Below are 15,633 nucleotides of genomic sequence, written 5' to 3'. Positions count from 1 at the left end.
ATAGTAGGACCCTTGTAATCTTAGATATTAGGAGCAATATATTCATCAACAATAGGAGTGTTATCAACTAGAGTAAGAATAAGACTGCTATTATTATCATCTCTTGAAAAAGAGATAGGAATAAAATTTCCTTTAGATGACTCCCCCATTTCAAGAGATGGTTAATATTTTCAGCAACATCAAATTCCAGAAATTTAGCAGTCTGAGATTCAACAATTCGCGTACCACGAGTAGGACAGTAAAAGCGATATCCTTTTGAGCGCATTGGATAACCAATGAAATAACAACGATTTGTTCTCGAATATAACTTTTTCAAATTAGGATCATAAATCCGTACTTCAGCTGGACAACCCCATACATGAAGATGATTTAGACTAGGCTTTCTCTCAATCCACAACTCAAAAGGATTTTGGAAACAGATTTACTGGGAACACGATTTAAAATATAAGTTGCAGTCATGAGTGCTTCACCCCATAAAAACTCTGAAAGATTTGTTCTACTTATCATGTTTTTGATCATACCATGAGAGTGCTTTCAGCAACGCCATTTTTCTCAGTGAACCTGACATATTGTATTGAGAAACTACACAATTTTCGAGAAAATATGCAGCAAAAGGCCTCATGCGTAGTCCATATTCTGAATAACAACCATAATTTCTCCTCCACGATCTGAAAGAACAACTTTGATGACTTTTCCTAATTGTTTCTGAAGAACATTTCGAAAGATTTTGACTTTATCAAAAGCGTTGGATTGTCTTTGATCAGGTAGGTGAGACCATAAGAAGAAAGAAGAAAAAAATATCGATAAAAGTTATAAAATACTTGTTTCTACACAACGTGGTGGAATAAGGTCCACTAATGTCAGTGTGGATAATCTCTTATAAAGAGTGACTATAGTGAGCAGTCTGCTTTCTTATTTTAGTCAATTTTTCACAAGTACAATCAGCACAAGTATTCCAACCAGAAACATCAACAGGAGGAAGAATTTTAGCTAGAAGGAATCGATCAATTCTTTCTTTAGAAATATGACCCGATCTATCGTGCCATAATAATAAGGATGTTATCTTAATATAAGATTTCTTATCCATAATATTCACAATATGGAAAAAGGAAGCTAAGGAAGTCAATGATAATTTGAAAAGAATATCAGAGTAAAAACAGTTTGCATAATGTCAACACTATAATTGGCAAAACGAAAAGAAAATCATTGTTTAACTAAAAGCGGAAGCGAAACTGAATTACTTTAAAAGTAGGAATCAAGAAAGTACTGTTCAAAACAATCTGAACATTAAACTGTAATTCAAGAATAAGTGTGCCAATATAGATAACATCAACTCTAACATAAGTGCCACTTTAAGCTTTGACTCCCTCTCACTTATCTTCTGAGATCCCTTAGCCCCTGGTTGTGGTTGCTTCTTTTCATATTTTCTTTATCCTTTGTTGGGCTTGAGTTGAGAAACAAAGTGAGAAGACTCATTCTTCTCATTTTGTTAGCTTGCTTTGCTTAACTTTATACTGAGAAATAAGGTTACTAACACTTTATATTTTACTATAAGTGTTTAGGTTGTCTTGATAAAAATTTGAAAGAGGCAGGAAGTGCATGAAGAACTTGAAGAATAGTGTAAAAGTCGGGAAGAGGAATATTATAATCTTTCAACTTGTACTGAACATTAATAATTTTTAAAATAAAACCTCGCACTCCTTTGATTTATCATACTGAATGGTTGCCATAACATCCATAAGATGTCCAGCTTTAGCGATTTCACTAGTGTGAAATAGTTTTTCTTTGCTTTGAAAAACTCATTAGTATTTGAGGTGTTTGGCAAACCATCAAAAGATGTTCAGGAATTAAACGGTTCATAGCAATGAAACTAAGATGATTTGAATTTTTCCAATGTGCATGAAGAATTTTTGGGCAACAATTATGATATTAGAATAAGATCAGCAGATTTTTTTCTTCTCCAAGGCATAAGTCCAAATCTATTATGCCTAAATTAATTTTCACATCTCGTTTCCATGTCTTAAAGTTGGAAGCATTCAGAATTCAGATGAAAACGTTATTGTTGTTCGTAGAAAGGAGACCGAAAAATCCAAAAAAATAAAACTTGAATAAGCAATATGAGCGATGCATTAGAAAATATTGTAGAGTCAACTGGTCATTATAAACTCCCCTTTGGGGTGAGAATATAACACACACATGATCTACCTTCATGAAGTTAACAACAAAGAAAAAATACATATCATTTAAGAATTTTATTACCTTTGGGCAAATAAATTTCTTAAAAATATGTATTAATTCAAGCAAAAAATAATAATAAATTTATATATTTAAATTATTACCTTTGGGCAAATAATTAAAATATATACATTTAATATTAACTCACTTCATGGAATGTGAACTAATATATGTAAATACTACCTTTGGGCAAGTAATTACACATATAGTCAACCAAAAGATATAATATTTTCTTCAACATATGAAATTTGGTGATAAAACAATCATTGAAAATTAATAATTTTCAACCAAATTTCTAAAAGAGATATATTAATTGCTTTTATTATATTGATAATAAAAAAAATAAAGTGTCCACCATAACACATTATTTTTGTATCAAACAATCAAGTTTTATAACTTTAGAACAACAAATAATGGAAAGATGTGAAAGAAAGAATATTGGTGGAGATTACATAGTCAAGATTTAATCAAATAAGAGAGTGACTATATCTTATGGAACGAGAAGAAACCCAAAAAATTTTCTATGATTTACGGATTTTGAAAAATCATCAAAAATTATTTTTAATAATTTTTTAACTGCATAATTATCATTAAAATAATAATAATTATTAAACGGCGTCAAAAAATTAATTAAAAATCACCAAAAAATCAGAAATCAAATTCTAATAATGCTGGAAAAAAAATCGTCGAAAACGGAGTCACGAAACTACCTCACTCTCTCTCACTCTCTGGCAGCCGCGAGTGGGCTTCGTCCCAGCGGGTTGTCTTCAACCTCCAGCAACCTCCATGGCTGAAAAAATGGGTTTTGTGCGACCCGGTTCAGACCCGAGCGGGTCGGGACGAAATTCCGGCCCAAAAAGTGACGAAACGGACGGGAAAAAGAGGGATTTTGATTGGTTTACAATTTCTAATAGATCTATGGTATTAATTTCATGCAACAACACATAAACTTAGGTAGATCTAAATTAAAACTAATCCAAAAACTAAAGAAGCAAAGTAACCCGAAAATTTAATCCACTTCGGAAATTAAACTTTTAGAAACATTTTAAATCAATGATTGATGAGATATGCACAATTAATTTCAGATTATAATCAATAGAATTGAAAAACACAAAATTAATTTCATAAAGAAAATATATAAACCCTAAAAGTTTAATCTTAAAATTCTCCTAAATCACTCAATAATTTTATGCAAATAATATATCAAAAGAAAGAGAATTTAATGAAGAATAAAACCCCTAAACTTTTAAGATTGAAAAACAAAAAATTCAACATAAAATAATAACGAAATTAATATGTAATTGAAGAAAATTAACAATACATATTAATGGTTATACAAATTATAGGTTCTAAATCATATACAATTGGTAATCTGATACCACATGTTAGAAAAATTAATAATATACCCAAGATCTATTTGTATATAACATAGAACACAATAGTAATATATAATAATTAGGTATGTGTACCTGATTGATCCATAGCAATTATCTCTGTTTGATCCACAGCAGTTATTCCAATTTGATAGTGCAATACTATCAACTAAGTCTTCCTCCCTAGATCTCTAAATCAGAAGCAGTTTAGTTATCTGATTATCAAAAGGTATACAATTGTGATGAGACAATATGTATTTATAGAGTTAGGGAGGGGACTTAGCTACAAAACCCTAGTTGACCGGACTCGCTCATCAAAGGCTTCAGTTAACTAGAAAAGCCCACACTTCTGCTTCACCTAGACTTTACACACAGATGCTAAGCCCATTAACAATTGATCACCAACAACATGGGCTAACACAGCAAAGAACTATCCAATCAACCCAAGTTTTAATAAAACCAATAAAACTTAATGTAAGCCCAAATAAAAAGTCTAACACTTCTTATATGTAACATACACATATTATCAATATTAAATTCACAATATATATGTTACATATCTCATATATATATAACATATATACTATAATATACATATATATCATATACATATAATATATACATTAATTACACAACTATATATGTTACATACCTCACACATATATAACATATATACACATTAATATATGATATATATTATATACACATATCTCATATAAATACATAGAAAATAGGTATTTCTACATATTTAATCTCACAATATATATATATTATGTCATATCTCATCATATATGTAATACACATAACTCATATACATGTTATATATTATATATCTCACATATATACATAAAATAACATGATATAAAATTCAAATATCATATATATAATATGATATAAAATTTAAATATCATATTATATACTACTATATATATATTAATATGATACAAACACAATCACATATATATATATATATATTATATATTACTATCATATAAAATAGTAAATCACATAATATTCACCATCATGCTCACCCATGAATGGCTTTCACATAAAATCTCTTATCCTTGTATTCTCACAATCTTGATTTATCACCTCTTCCATTGAAAAGGAATAAGCTTTTGATTGTTAGAGATTTTATTACAATGGAAGATAAATCAAGATATATACAACTCAATTGTAAAAATAGTACAAGAATAATAAAAGAGATTGATTAAATATATGTTATAATACACATAGATATACACTATATATATCGCATATATATGAAAGGTATAGAAGAAGAATATTAATAGAATACTCAATATTATATAATGTATATATAATATGAAGAAGAAAAAGAAGATCACTCACTCACAACCTTGAGTGTAGATTAGTGGGGATCACCATGACTTGAACAAGGTATTACACCTTTGTCCAAAAGCTTATTTCCCCCTATCTCTAAGCACTAAGGGAACTCTCTAGGAAATAGCTTTAGGAATTATCAAGCCTTAGAGTTTTCTAGCAATGTGCTTTTTTGATAGAAAACTTCATCTCTAAAATGAGCACCTTAGACCTCTTTATATAGTGTTTAGGATATCATCACCATTTGAAATTCAAACTCATAACCCCATAGATGTTATGAACTCAAATGTAACTCCTACACACACCATAACTCATATAGCATTAAGAATTTCAAATTAAGATGTGTAACATCTTTTTACACTCTTAATGTTGGTGATGATGGTGGAGGTTACTCATAGTATAAAGTAACTCCCAAATGTTACAAAAAGATGACAACTAATATACATTGTCATATGTTACATATTATTAGTTTATTACACATATTTAATCTATATATTATATTATTATAAATAATATAACAATCCCCCACTAGATTAAATATTATCTCTTTAGTAACAAACTTGTAACTTTTGTAACATTTATTTAATCAATCAAAAATATTATATCAAAATATAACATTCCCCCACTTTGATTGACTAAATACACACTTTTAAGAAGTCTTGCTTAGGTGCATTAGATAAAATGTCTTTCGACTTGAATTTTATTTTAGTGTAATTACCACAAAGTTTGATGAAATTTTGGTTGCCGTAGCATTGAACCATTATTCCTTTAATACAAACCGGTGATAACACACACACCCTCGCTAATGCTCACTTGAGACCGCATGTCTCGCACTTGCACCGTTAATGGCCATGTGCAAAATTCCAATTCATGGACTCTCTAGAGAATAACTCCCAATTCTCATAAGAGGCGGCACCACCTCTAGTCCATATAGGTGGATTTTTAGTGTCTCACCACTGTTTAGACACTTCTTAAGCTTGAGTGAGTTTTCTTAAGCTTAAGCTCCATTAAAAAACCTTTCGGTTTTAACCCTCAATTTTCACCACATGTACTCATTCATAGATGAGACAATTGAGTACCATATTTACTCTATTGACTTGTTATTACCTATTGAACTTAAGACTAGATGTTTACTAGTGTTAAGATAGGTTACCATCAATGAGCAAAACACTAAGGGAGTTTAGGTCTCATCCCTCAAAAATTCATGCTTTAATCTTGTACGGAGATTAAGCAATTTGTTATAACCTCTCACTATTGATTCCATGTGAATCATGCATTCCAAAATATAGTGTTCACTTTGTGACCACTTTTCTCCTTAAGTACTTAAGCTTTGAAAATTCAATCATAAAAGATTAATTTTCACACAACTCAAATTCTCAATAATTTTGATACCAAACATATCAAAAATACACCAATTTAGACACCAAACATGTCTAAATTTTCATATTTTATTTTTAGACACCAAGTATGTCTAAACTTTCTCATATTAGAGTATACACCCCCACACTTTCACATTTCATTATCAAGACAATATCTTGATTTTAAAATATAGAAGACCACTTTGTCTCTATAACTCTTTTAATTAATTTCCTTCTTGAAATTATTTTCACTTAACTTTGACACCAAAATATGTCAAAATTTTACATATACACATAGCCAAATTTGATTTAGAATTTGAATTTAAAATCAAAAATATCAACAATGTCTCATCACATTTTGATTAAATTTGTGGTACACCCCCACATTTCTACCATAAAGTGTATATTAAATATCACCTTTTTGTATTTTCCTCTTGAAATGACTTTTTAAGGTCACTTTGAAAATACCATTTGATATTTTAGTTTTCTCAACAAAACTAAAATATCAAACTCACATCTCCACTTACAAAATAATGTGATTATTTTACTCATAATTTATGGTTATCTCCTTATTGAAATTAACCCAAAATTATACCAAAGTTAACAAAATTCTCAACAATTTTGTTCACAACTTTGATCATTTAAGATTCAAAATTGCTTCTCCAATTTTGTTATCTTTTCACTATTTTTGAATCCACATTGATTCATTTTATTTTGAGTCCAAAATTGCTCTTCCAATTTATGGCTCATTTCACAAGTTTGGATCCACTTTTGATCCATTTGTTCTTGCTATGACAAGACAATTCTCATGAGTGTAACTCTCATAGTTTACTTTTATTTATCTCATAATATGAGATGATTATCTCTTATAATCCAATAAAAGATGTAACTTCTCAAAAGCCATCTTTTATTATCTCATAAAGTGAGATGTTCACTACCAAATTGAATAAAAATTCAAAATATTCTTCATTCACAAAATAAATGATAATAATTCTCACAATAATAATAAACACTATTTTATTACTATCAACATTACTATCATGCTATGTAACTCATATATTAATATAATATGTATGTTACTAATCAACTTCTTGTTAGAAAAATTAATAATATACCCAAGATCTATTTGTATATAACATAGAACACAATAGTAATATATAATAATTAGGTATGTGTACCTGATTGATCCATAGCAATTATCTCTGTTTGATCCACAGCAGTTATTCCAATTTGATAGTGCAATACTATCAACTAAGTCTTCCTCCCTAGATCTCTAAATCGAAGCGTTTAGTTATCCGATTATCAAAAGGTATACAATTGTGATGAGACAATATGTATTTATAGAGTTAGGGAGGGGACTTAGCTACAAAACCCTAGTTGGACCGGACACTCGCTCATCAAAGGCTTCAGTTAACTAGAAAAGCCCACACTTCTGCTTCACCTAGACTTTACACACAGATGCTAAGCCCATTAACAATTGATCACCAACAACATGGGCTAACACAGCAAAGAACTATCCAATCAACCCAAGTTTTAATAAAACCAATAAAACTTAATGTAAGCCCAAATAAAAAGTCTAACATTCTCCCACTTGGGCTACATTGATTTTAATACATATATATTATATATCAAAATAATTTTGTTTGAAAACGACTCATGGGTTGAACAACAGGAAAACATTTGTGGCCACTTTAAAAAATGATAGTTCTCTGATAGCATCTCAACATACCGGTCCAATTTAACCTTTGATAATGAACTATGACAGTCATATTGTTTTTAACTCAACAAAAGACATTCATAATCACAAATACCAAAGTATTAAATCGACATGGTCAATAAGTCTAGTAGTGTGGTAAGGAATTATGTTCAACATGTGATCAATTTAAAATAACATAATATCCTTATCAGTCCTCAATTTCACTGATACCGTGATGCTTAATAAATAAGCCAGTGAAATTAAACATACACTACTTAATAAATAAGTAAGTGTCACTAAACTTGCTTAAAACATTAAGCCAACAAAATATCATTGTCTTTTAGTAAATATACTTAAAATACAATGATCACAACAAGATATGAACTACATGCTTTCAATTCAATTATTCTCGAGAATATAACAAAGCCTAACTGAAAGCATAAACATCCAATAATCAAAAAAGTATTGGCCCACAAAGTAGTTCATAACATCAACAAGTAAATTACATATAAATGTAATCTCAAAAGATAAAGCAAGAAACTCCCACTAACCCAAAGGAGCAAAAGATTATAAAATGCCTATATCAAAAACATGTTTATCAAACAATATGGCACTAAATCCTTTGGTTAGAGGATCTGCAAACATCAACTTGGTTTTTCAATATTCTGTCACAATGTCTCCTTTCTTGACCAAGTCTCTAATAGTGAGATACTTTATTTCCATATGTTTAGAAGCACTACTAATCTCATTATTCTTTGAAAAGAAAACAACAATATTATTATCACAATAGATTAGTATAGGAGAGGAAATAGGATCAACTAGTCGTATCTCTAAAATCAAATTCTTTAACCATAAAGCTTACAAAGATGTCCCATAACATGCAACAAATTTAACATACATAGTAGATGATACGATTAAAGTCTATTTAACACTTTTTCAAGAAATAGCAGCACCAACAAAAGTGAAAAATAGCCAGAAGTTGACTTTAAATCATCTACATAACCACCAAAATCTGAATCTGAATAACCATCAACTTAAAGATTGTTGACATGCTTATACACAAGCATAAAACTCTTCGTTCTATGCAAATATCTCAAAACTTTATTAGCTGCAACCCAATGATCATGGCCAGGATCAGATATATATCTCCTAAGAACATCGACCATGAAAGCAATATCAGGTCTAGTGCAAACCTAAGCATACATCAAACTCCCTACTGCACTTGCATATGGGATATTCTTCATTGCTTCTCTTTCTCAGTTGTTCTTGGGACAATGTTGCTTAGTAAATTTGTCCCTTTCAGAATAGGAACGAAACCAGCTTTACACAAATTCATGTTGAACCTTTTGAGCACACGAGTAACGTAAGCTTCTTGAGGTAAGCCAAGAACTTTTCGATTCCTGTCACGATGGATCTCAATCCCCAAAACATAGAATGCCTCTCCAAGATCTTTCATATCAAAATTGGAAGACGGAATTTTTTTTTTTTTTTGTCTCATTTAGTAATGACAAATCACTGCTGGCAAGTAAAATATCGTCTACATAAAGAACAAGAAAAATATGATGACTCCCACTGATCTTCATATAAATACACTAGTCAAACTTGTTCTCGATGAAACCCAACAGTGTCACAACCTTATTAAACTTCAAGTACCACTGGTGAGATGCTTGTTTGAGACCATAAATGGATCATTTCAATTTGCAAAACAAATTGTCATTTCCATTTTCCTCGAAGCCTTCAGATTGAGACATAAAAAATTTGCTCACTCAATTCTCCATTCAGAACAATAGTTTTAACATCTATTTGATGCAACTCTAAATCAAAATGCGCAACTAAATCCATAATAATTCTGAATGAATCTTTAGTAGAAACAGGGGAGAAAGTTTCAGTGTAATCAATACCTTCTCTTTGAGTAAAGCCTTTAGCCACTAAACGCGCTTTAAACCTTTCAATCTGTCCCTTTTTATCCCTTTTAGCCTTTAAAATCCACTTACAACCTATTGGTTTAAAACCATCAGGTAATAAAACTAGCTCCCATACACCACTTTTCTTCATGGAGTCGATCTCATCATCCGTAGCTGCTAACCATTTTGAAGATTGTGGACAATTGGGTGCTTCACTATAAGTAAGAGGTTCCACAAAATGACCAAGATCACATTCACCTTCTCCAAGGTAAATAAATTTATCATCACACCTTATTGACATCTTTTGTCTTTGAGATTTCCATATAGGAGGTACTTCTGGAATAACCTCTATTTGTTGACCACCATTTTGAATGACATATTCCACAATTGGAATTTCTTCAATAACAGGATCTTCATTAACAACAAAACCTTCTTCAATAATAGGTTCCTCATCAATAGTAGGACCCTTGTCATCTTAGATATTAGGAGCAATATATTCATCAACAATGGGAGTGTTATCAACTAGAGTAAGAATAAGACTGCTATTATTATCATCTCTTGAAAAAGAGATAGGAATAAAATTTCCTTTAGATGACTCCCCCATTTCAAGAGATGGTTAATATTTTCAGCAACATCAAATTCCAGAAATTTAGCAGTCTGAGATTCAACAATTCGCGTACCACGAGTAGGACAGTAAAAGCGATATCCTTTTGAGCGCATTGGATAACCAATGAAATAACAACGATTTGTTCTCGAATATAACTTTTTCAAATTAGGATCATAAATCCGTACTTCAGCTGGACAACCCCATACATGAAAAAGATTTAGACTAGGCTTTCTCTCAATCCACAACTCAAAAGGATTTTGGAAACAGATTTACTGGGAACACGATTTAAAATATAAGTTGCAGTCATGAGTGCTTCACCCCATAAAAACTCTGAAAGATTTGTTCTACTTATCATGTTTTTGATCATACCATGAGAGTGCTTTCAGCAACGCCATTTTTCTCAGTGAACCTGACATATTGTATTGAGAAACTACACAATTTTCGAGAAAATATGCAGCAAAAGGCCTCATGCGTAGTCCATATTCTGAATAACAACCATAATTTCTCCTCCACGATCTGAAAGAACAACTTTGATGACTTTTCCTAATTGTTTCTGAAGAACATTTCGAAAGATTTTGACTTTATCAAAAGCGTTGGATTGTCTTTGATCAGGTAGGTGAGACCATAAGAAGAAAGAAGAAAAAAATATCGATAAAAGAGATTGATTAAATATATGTTATAATACACATAGATATACACTATATATATCGCATATATATGAAAGGTATAGAAGAAGAATATTAATTGAATACTCAATATTATATAATGTATATATAATATGAAGAAGAAAAAGAAGATCACTCACTCACAACCTTGAGTGTAGATTAGTGGGGATCACCATGACTTGAACAAGGTATACACCTTTATCCAAAAGCTTATTTCCCCCTATCTCTAAGCACTAAGGGAACTCTCTAGGAAATAGCTTTAGGAATTATCAAGCCTTAGAGTTTTCTAGCAATGTGCTTTTTTGATAGAAAACTTCATCTCTAAAATGAGCACCTTAGACCTCTTTATATAGTGTTTAGGATATCATCACCATTTGAAATTCAAACTCATAACCCCATAGATGTTATGGACTCAAATGTAACTCCTACACACACCATAACTCATATAGCATTAAGAATTTCAAATTAAGATGTGTAACATCTTTTTACACTCTTAATGTTGGTGATGATGGTGGAGGTTACTCATAGTAACAAGTAACTCCCAAATGTTACAAAAGGATGACAACTAATATACATTGTCATATGTTACATATTATTAGTTTATTACACATATTTAATCTATATATTATATTATTATAAATAATATAACATGAATAGCTTTGAAGTATTACGTACATTAATAATATTCTTGACAAGTTTAAGAAGCATAATTTTTTGCTATAGTATTTACAGTATGAATTTTTAACCATTTACATGAGGGTATAATGCATTATTTATAGGCTAAGATCCGAGTACGAGATAAACTCGTGACCCACTAGGGTTTGCATGTAAACTTTGTGCACTAGTAGGATAAATATATAGAATGCACTAATTTGGGCCCACGGACTGAAGTCTAACTTGTGGGGTTGTTATGCCCTCTACAGTAGGGGACCACTTGAGGTCAATAGGTGTCGTGCGTGCGCCACCTTACTGTAATGTTAGAATAGTGGTCATAAGACAAAAAAAAAATGTTCTTTTTGGTAGTATGTGCACTCTCAGAGCCTAACATATAAAGGATAATCTCCTGATACGTTTGGATTCAATGTTAGAGAATAACCACATCAACTTCAGCTAATTGGCTCAAAGGGCATCTCTTAAAAAACCCTTCCAGTTGTTTTGCAATATGCTTATTCAAAGGACAAATCACCTATTCAGGTCCTGTTTGATCACTTACAACCTAATTATATACCAACCTTAAAATCTTTGGCTACACTTACTTTTCCAATATAAGACCATATAACGAGCACAAGCTACAATTCAGATCCTCACCTTGTACTTTCATAGGCTATAGTATTAATCACAAATGATAAATGTTTGGAATCAGCTGGTTGTTGACACTCCATGTTGTGTTCTTAACTTTCAGCCTATGGAAGTTCCCATGTTGACAACCAACAATATTGGTCCATATAGTTGGAGCCACTAGACCTAAGATATCCTTTAGTGTCAATAAAGTCAGTCAATTTATGGGGAACCCCTTACAATCTCATTGGTAAGTTGTCAAAAGAATTCTCAGGTATCTTAGTGGCACCATGGACTATGGCATTCACCTCCACAAACTAGATCCAACTATGAGCTCACTGCATTTTGTGATGCTGATTGGGCAACAAACCTTGATGAAAGTTCTACTTATGGTTCTGCTATATTTTTTTGGCTCTAAGTTTGTTGCTTGCCAATGCAAAAAACAACATACAGTGTCCAGAAGCCAAACTGAAGTTGAGTTTCAAAGCCTTGCTCAAACTGTGACAAAACTTACTTAGTTAAATTCTCTCTTTATTGAGTTACACATCCATTTGCCTCGACGTCCAATTGGTTGGTGTAATAATCTCAGTACGATTCTTCCCACGATAAATCCAGTGCTCTATGCTCGAGCTAAACATGTTGAGCTTGATCTCTATTCTATCTGAGAGAATTTTTTTTCCTAATAGTTTATGACACTAGAGTGGTCAACACCATAAGTGCCCTTAGTATTTTATTATAAAAATACATAATTATTCTATTTAAATTTTATTTCTGATTTCATTCCTGATTGTATTAGTGACATCTCAAAAACATTATAAATCTCTTCTATTAACTAATTGATTTGGAAGAATATTATATTTGAGTGAATTAATTTTTAACTTACCAAAAAGACGTTCATCATAATGGAAGGTATATATTTTCTTTTTCTTTATCCTTTGCTTCTCCTCTTCTTTAAAAAAAAAAAAAAAAAAAAAAAAAAAAAAAAGCTAAAATCTCTTACACCAAAAGATATATATATTCCCACTTCCCATCTCATAATTTGCTTACTTTTTTCAAAATACTATTGCTAACTTTCTTCTATAATTCATAATGCAATTAAAACCCATCTGTACTCATTAGCATCTCAAAATATATAAAAAAAAAAAATATAAAAGAAGAGTGTTATGGGATTTGAACCCGTGACCTTAGACATTATGTCATCCACCTCAACCAACTAAGTAATAAATATTTGTTGCTTATAATACACTTATATTTTAGGGGTTTTTTTTATTTTGGGTTAATATTACCTTAAATAAATATTTACACTACTATAAGCAAAAATAAATATTTATATTGTTTATTAATTTCAAATATAGTATTTTAAAAGTTTCTTATTTACAAAAATACAGTAGAAGAACTCCCCCAGATGCGCAAGCAGATGTGTGACACACATGTGGCTATGTGGGCAAGTGAGACTCACACGCGAGTGAGGGACAAAGCATTCAGACTTGCCTGACGCTCACAAACTGTAGCGTCAGAACGCAGCAGTAGTTGCCACGTGGAAAATTCGGACAAAGTACATTTTAACGTATAAAGGCTTCTTTTCTCAGCGCAAAACAACTAAACAACAACACAAAAACAACTTAACCATAGCATATAAATCAATTAAAGTTTATCATATTATGCAAACAAAAATAAATTTATAAGACAAAAACTTCAAAAAAATACAATCTTGAAATAACTTAATAGCAACGAATAAACAACACGTTAACAATTTTATTTTAATATAAAAATTAATTGAGCATCAACACTTACGTCAACTTAAAAAATAAAATAGAAACAACACACAAAAAAAAAATATATACATTTATTTCTCTTAGTTAAACAACTAAATAACAACAAAAAAAAAATTGCATAAACTCCACTACAATATGCAAATTACATAGGCATGAAAATAACTCTAAAAAAGTAAAAAACATCACTAATGTATAAAATAAAATAAAATGTATATATATATATATATTCATTTTTATTTGGTTGAATAACTAAATAACAACAAATAAACAACTGTATAACAACTTACTATAATATGCAAGTTAAATAGGCATGAAAACAACTTCATAAATTACATCAAATCCAAGAAAAAAAATACACAAATAATCTATAAAATAAATTTAAAAACAACTACATAACACTTGTACACAAACTTAAAAATATATCTACGCATTTAAAAAATAAATATATTTATTCATGTTTCTTTTTGTTAAACAACCTAATAGTAACGAATAAACAACACAATAACAATTCTATTTTAATATAAAAATTAATTGAACATCAACACCTACGTCAACTTAAAAAATAAAATAAAAATAACACACAAATAAAAAAAAAAACATGTATATATACATTTATTTTTATTGGTTAAACAACTAAATAGCAACAAAAAAGTAACTGCATAAACTCCACTACAATATACAAATTACATAGGCATAAAAAAAACTCTAAGAAAGTAAAAAATATCACTAATGTATAAAATAAAATAAACATGTATATATATATATGTATATACATTCATTTTCACTTAGTTGAATAACTAAATAACAACAAATGAACAGCTGTATAACAATTTACTACTATAATATCACTAATGTATAAAATACATAGGCATAAAAAAAACTCTAAGAAAGTAAAAAATATCACTAATGTATAAAATAAAATAAACATGTATATATATGTATATATATACATTCATTTTCACTTAGTTGAATAACTAAATAACAACAAATGAACAGCTGTATAACAATTTACTACTATAATATACAAATTAAATAGGCATGAAAATAGCTCCACAAATTGCATCAAATCCAAAAAAATAACACACAAATAATCTATAAAGAAAATTTAAAAATAACTACATAATACTTATACACCAACTCAAAAAATATATCTACATATTAAAAAAAATATATACTCATTTTGCTCTTAGTTAAACAACCTACTAGCAATGAATATAACACAATAACAATTCTATTTTAATATGAAAATTAATTGGACATCAACATTTACGTCAACTTAAAAAATAAAATAAAAACAACATACGAATTTGAAAAAAAAAAAGTATATATTTATTTCTCTTGGTCAAAAAACTAAATAACAAATCAAAAAAAAAAAAATTGCATAACAACTCCATTTCAATA

This window comes from Cannabis sativa, chromosome 6, assembly GCF_029168945.1.
Source record: "Cannabis sativa cultivar Pink pepper isolate KNU-18-1 chromosome 6, ASM2916894v1, whole genome shotgun sequence".
Lineage (NCBI taxonomy): Eukaryota > Viridiplantae > Streptophyta > Magnoliopsida > Rosales > Cannabaceae > Cannabis > Cannabis sativa.
The sequence above is the reverse complement of the archived record's forward strand: the minus strand, read 5'-3'. Positions refer to the sequence as shown.